This window comes from Triticum aestivum, chromosome 2B, assembly GCF_018294505.1.
Source record: "Triticum aestivum cultivar Chinese Spring chromosome 2B, IWGSC CS RefSeq v2.1, whole genome shotgun sequence".
In the NCBI taxonomy this organism is placed as follows: Eukaryota; Viridiplantae; Streptophyta; class Magnoliopsida; order Poales; family Poaceae; genus Triticum; species Triticum aestivum.
The window spans coordinates 613,960,551-613,966,737 of NC_057798.1; the positions used below are offsets into that span (position 1 = coordinate 613,960,551).

General features: G+C 43.5%; 1 non-coding gene across 1 annotated transcript; it reads left to right on the forward strand.

The window, feature by feature from the left end:
• The first annotated feature begins 973 nt into the window (after positions 1-973).
• LOC123047776 (small nucleolar RNA R71) lies at positions 974-1,084 on the forward strand. The gene has a single exon (XR_006423140.1). It is a non-coding gene; the product is annotated as a small nucleolar RNA R71 (small nucleolar RNA).
• The last annotated feature ends 5,103 nt before the right edge of the window (positions 1,085-6,187 follow it).

The window sequence follows — 6,187 nt, forward strand, 5'->3', positions numbered from 1 at the left end:
TGCTTCTCCTCATCACCATGCCGTGAATCCACCAGGATCCCATGGGATGTCATCTTGAACTTGGTCATCCCGTAATGAATGGTGCACAAGCGTAAACATGAAAGAACACTCAACAAACAAGCCAATACAAATGATAGGGACAATGCCCTCTAAGTCATCAATAGAGTATCCTATCACATAAGCATATCTATTGAGCATATGATAAATAGATATCATCAATAAATCGCATGGTGCATAGGCAGTATCCATGATATGGCATATCTTGTCGAGAAAGCTGAGATCATACCTGAGATAGTTAGGAAGAAGCTTCAGGACTACCTCGATTGAAGATACCAAGTGAGGTGTGGTAGTAGAAATTTCCACCAGACTCGTGTCAACAAGTGAAATAGAGCTTGACTCCTTGACATCTGAATCCACCTCACCATAATCAACCATGAAGCTCTCCATCTCAGGATCAAGTGTTGAAGAATCAATGCGGCTAACATCATCAAAGGCGAAGTTCTCCATATCTGGCTCTAGCAGCACATGATCAATATCAACTAAAGGTGACTCCTCAATATCAAAAGCAACGAACTGCAGCTCTGGCTCATCCATGGAAGAATCATCACAATGCAAAACTGAATCTCCAACACTAGTATCCAGATGATCTGTAGCGTGTGTGTCAACTAGAATGGTGTCATCATTGTCAAATATAATCCATGCAAGCTCAACCTTGTCACACTGAGATAGAGGCTCGGGCTTTTGTGTAAGAATTGGTGGTTGAGGTGTAGTGATTTGTTGCAAGCAAACCAATGAATCAGATGTGGGCTTCTTATTGTACCACTGAAGTTGGTGGAAAGCTATGCTCTCAATCAGCAGAAAAGCTTCATTAAGTGTCTTGTTTGTAATAGCTCCACCCGCTGCCATATCGACGTAAGCTCGAGTGTCCGAAGTCAATCCTCTATAGAATATCTGCAGCTCTAACCATCTCTCGAGCCCATGATTAGGACATCTCCTTAATAAGGCTTTGTATCTCTCCCAAGCATCGTACAAGCTCTCGCCTTCACACTGAACAAAATTGAAGATCTCATCTCGAATTGCGGACTGCTTGTGTAATGGGAAATATTTATCCAAGAAAGCTCGCGATATCTCATTCCAACTGTATGACCTTGATGGCAAGGATCGATACCAAGCACGAGCATCATCGCGAAGGGAGAATGTGAACAACCTGCACATGATTGCATCTTGAGGAACTCCATGATACTTGACTGTATCTGAATACTCCATGACTCGGTGTAAGTGCTCGTAAGGATCTTCATTAGGCAACCCTCCAAACTGATGTTGTTGAACCAAAGCAATAAGACCAGGCTTTAGCTCAAAATTTTCCGCCTCAAAAGACGGCCAAAGTGGCCCTGTGAAATAGCATTGGCTGCTTGGCATCCAAACATCACGAAGCATCGCCATATCTCCACCAAGTGTAACTATCAATCAACCTGTAAATAGTTCAGATTTCCTACGCACACTCATAAATAGTAAATACTAGTCAGAATGTTAGTATCCTAATAAGCCGAAGAAACAACAACGAAAAAATATAAAAGAAATGCAGAAAATGAAATACATGACGAGTAAAACACGGAACTAAAATAAACCTAGTCTATAGCCTAACACGGTCACTCGACGCTAGTCCCCGGCAACGGCGCCAAACTGATCAATTGAGTATAGAGGGGTTTTTACGCCCCAAACTACGGATGTCGTGTTCTCCACAGGGACTAGGCGACGACGACTATGCTCGGCTAAATATAGGTAACACAATTTTAAGAGACGAATGCAGAAAATAAAACCTAAACAAACAAGGTCGTTCCCAAAGATCGTCGACAAAGAAAATGCAAAAACACACACAGAAAGGTTCAGATTATCTTCAACAATCTTTTTGGTATTTTTGTATTGCTTGAGAAATTAAGATACTAACAAAAGCTATCATCAATGACAAGAGAAGTAAAAGGACATGAACATAACACACACATATATGTATATATCACAAGAACAATAACCTGGACACTAATCATCAGCAAGTACAGAATATAGATGACATATATAGCTAGTTCTCATACATTCTAAATGAGAGTCACAGTGTGATAGCACAAACTGTCACTGGTCAACAAAACAAGTAAGAACATCACATGTCTTTGGACTAAACAAATATCATCATCTCACAGCAATATTTCACAGGAATTACACACACACACACACACACACATATTTATATAACACTCGTACTAGAGTTAACACATGGACTATAAAATGGAACAAATTAGATGAACACACACATACACAAATACGAATATGATACTATAGGACACTGTTCTAATACTCTCAGGTGAACAGAATAAGTACTACTAATCAAGCACAAATCTGAAACTGAACAAGTTTCAAGCACTACTCAAATCTGAACATTACAAGGCATTACACATCTCAGCTTACAGAAATTCAGAGAATATAGAGAGGGAAAAAGAGAGATAGCAGTAGTTTATGGTTCAGATTAGGAGCAGCAGCATGAGGGGTTCAGAGGAGCAGCAGCATGCGCAAGAAGATTAGCAGCAGAGGTACAAAAAGAAGGAGCAGTAGTGAAGAAAGGGAGTAGCGGCAGCATGGGGGCTTGCAGAAGAAGCGGCGGCAGCGTGGGATGGAGCAGTAGCAAACTCTGGCGATGGAGAGTAGCAGCAGCGGCAGTAAGAGGGGGAGCAAAAGGTCGGCAGAGACATGGGGGGAGAAGGGGAGCAACAATAGAGATTGAAGGAGAAGCAGCAAGCAGCGCAGCGAAGGAGAGGGGTGGAGGAGCAGCGGTGTGGCAAGGGGAAAAGGAGCAGCAGCAGGACGACGCAGTGGGAGTCGTGCGGGGCACCAGACAGCCGCGACCCCCTAGTCTGGTAGGGCGCGGTGGTGATGGTCGTGGCTGATGGCACCGGTGGAGTGGTTGATGGAGATGGGTAATGTAGTGGATGGCGCTGAGGGTGGTGTGGTGGAGATGGAGTGGATGGATGGATTGATGGGAGGCGCACCACCATGCCGGCCTGGCCGGCAGCCGGAGTTGGAGAAGCCGGCCTCCCCTACATTACTTATTTCCTTCACGCTGAAGCCTTGACGTATTTCTTTCATGCCCTTCTCTCTTCTCGTTAGCCACATAGTAGAAGTCTTGACGATTATAGTGCCTTTGCGCACTTTTCTGCAAAATAAACAATTGACTAGTCAACATTCTCTTTTATGATTATCATTCGAATATTCAACAAGTCATAGCAAGAATGGATGGATATATCTCAATAAATGGTGAATTTGTGTGCCCAAATAGTATATAAGAAATGTGCTTATCACTAGTACTACTAGGAGTACTAGTGCGGTGAGATGGTTTCTCGAAGAAGACGATGGAGAAGCGGAGTCAGCGAAGAGTCAAATGATGGTTGTTTCGTCCGTGCTTTTGTGATTTGATGCCTCACTGCTTTGTGATTTATGATAGAAGGGACAGGGGAGTAGACTCTGTGCTCTATACTGTACTACATGCGTCCAAGCATGGGAGAAAGAGGAGAGACGTTGCATTTTTCTATTCCTTCAATCAATCAATCAGGGAGCTTCGGTTCCATCTTTTTGGCTTTGGCAACACCGTCCACAATGGTTCCCACGATGCCAAAAGCTATTTTCACATTTGGCTACACATTGTGGATGCCCTTAACCGTACCACTTGGTTTTGCTCCTGTGTGCTATCTATACAAATCTCAATTATATTGATCTAAAAAATTATAGAATCAAGATTAGTAAAAAGGAGGTGATTTTGCCGCGCGGATGGCGGGGGAGGTTTCTTATTTTCCGAGGATGTTGTACTAGCGGTTTGCTAACATGCGATCCCACGTGTCAGTGCTTTACCAAGCCAATCTGCGTCCCACATGAGGCAGAACAACGGCAGAAGCAACACATGGTTAAGTTGAAGAAGATGAGGGAGAAGCGGATTCAGCAACAAGTGAAATGATGGTTGCTTCGTCCCTCCAACTTCTTTTTTTAGCATCATTACTTCGTCCCTCCAACTTAACTGTGGGAAAGGTGCAGCTTTGTGATTTGACGCCTCATTGCTAATTACTACGCCGGTGCCATGACTGGCGTGCTTCACCCCGGCTGCTCTGCACTGTATTCCGGTATGGCACGTGGACCCGGTAGCTTGATGTCCCACATGTCGGCGAAAGGGACTAGAATATTTATGAAAGCGAGCGCTCCACTCTTACGACGGAGGAGTAGACGACACGACGGCCCAGTGAACTGTCACTTGTACTGTCTAGTACTATAGTTTTGCTGTTTCGCACGATCCATCGATACAATCCCGATTAAACAGGAAATGGCGGGATTTTTCCGCGCGGTAGATGATACTGGCCAAACATTTCAAAGGCAATTTTAATGTATGAAAATGAATAATTATAAGTAACAATATGATATCTAGTAAAACTAAAAACACATATGATTTATTGTGTTAGAGTGTAGTAGTAGTGCTGTAACATGCGAGAACGTGTAGAGATGTAGTTTTGGAGGGGCTACAGAGAGAAAAGCGTAATACGGTCACCAAACTTTAGAATAAGCTGATTGCGGTCACTATATATGTTTTGCGGTGATTATACGGTCACTTGCTCGCGGTTCAACATCGGATTGCACTCTGTTGACCGGCCAAATAGTCCGCGTGGCGCCATGTTGGCTAGTTAAATTGTCCATGTTCCTTGTGGGTCCCACCTGTCAGTTCGCATAGGGAAAAGGTCAGATAAACACAAATTTACGCATGCACGACAAGGCTCCAACCCGTGCGTGGGAATCACCTGATTGTGTATGTGTCTGTCAGGGCCTGGTGTGTGCATATGCACGTGTAGGTTGAGCACTTGAGCTTGAGAGTGTGTGTTGGTCGTGTGGTGTACTGATGTGTGCATGCATGCGTGCGTGTGAGTGTTGCATGCATGCATGGCTGCGTGTGTACATGTGAGTGTTGCGTGTGTGCGTGGGTGCATGCTTTTGTGTGAGTGTTGCGTGGATGCAGTTCGTGTGCATGCGTGCGTGTGTGTATAATCACCACGCCAGCCCCTGTGTGTTAAAACAGACGGCTCAACATACCAATACAAGGCCACCTTGTCTGCTGTGCCCGCGGTCATGACTTCGAACCCCCATCCAAATATATATTTTTTGTTTGTTTTCATTCTTACTAGCAAGATGCCCGTGCGTTGCACATAACATAAAGATGCATTTGTATGACTTGTTTATCTTGTGAGAGAAAAGGATGAAAGAGGGAAGGCCTTATTTGCAAATGTGGAGAGGTGTGTGGGTACCTTTTTGCAAAATTACCATAGTTTCTTTCCAATCCGTCAGATATAAATCGGACGGCCTATATTGCAGGATGGCAGGCACACCATCATCACCAACTCTGTTTTTTATAAGAGTGTATATTTTATGTATTTAAGAGTGTAGATGTAGAGTAGATACAAGTCGACAGGTGGGCACGATGGTAGTGAGATAATGTGATGTAACACTAGAGGTGCCACATGGAGCGTTTAACTGGTTAACTAGTCATGTCATGAGCAAATATAGAGTTGTACGGTGAGCCCGTGACTGTATAATAACCACTAAACGTAAATGGTGACCGTAATGAGTGGATTCTAAAGTCCAATGTGCGTATCGTGCTTTCGCTTCAAATACAATGATCATCATTGCATATATCACGAGAGAAAGATGAAACATGTGTGAATTTTCTGGGGGCTTACTTTTAGAGGACCTGGAGATAGTTTTGTGTGCATACGTGAAAGGGGCGTACAGGGGGGTATGCGATGGAGAGAGAGATGCTCTTCATTTTTCTTTATTATGACTAACTTTGTATATAGTATAAAAATATACAAATTCATAGTGCGGAATAAATATCGTTGTGGGCACCATGCAATGCAAATTAGCGTTCGTACTCCTCCATATAACTTTGTAATGTTGTATATATGTAGAAACTCCAAAATAATTTTTTGGCCACTCTTTATTCAAAAGGAATGTTGTATGCGAAATAAACGTGAAGAGAGGGCTTTTTAGATCAATGGGGGACGTGATGTAACATGTGTGAATGTGTAGTTGATGCATTTGGCGGGGCCTAGAGAGGTATGTGTGTGTATTACGTATTCGAGAGAGGCATCGATAGAGGGGCCGACCT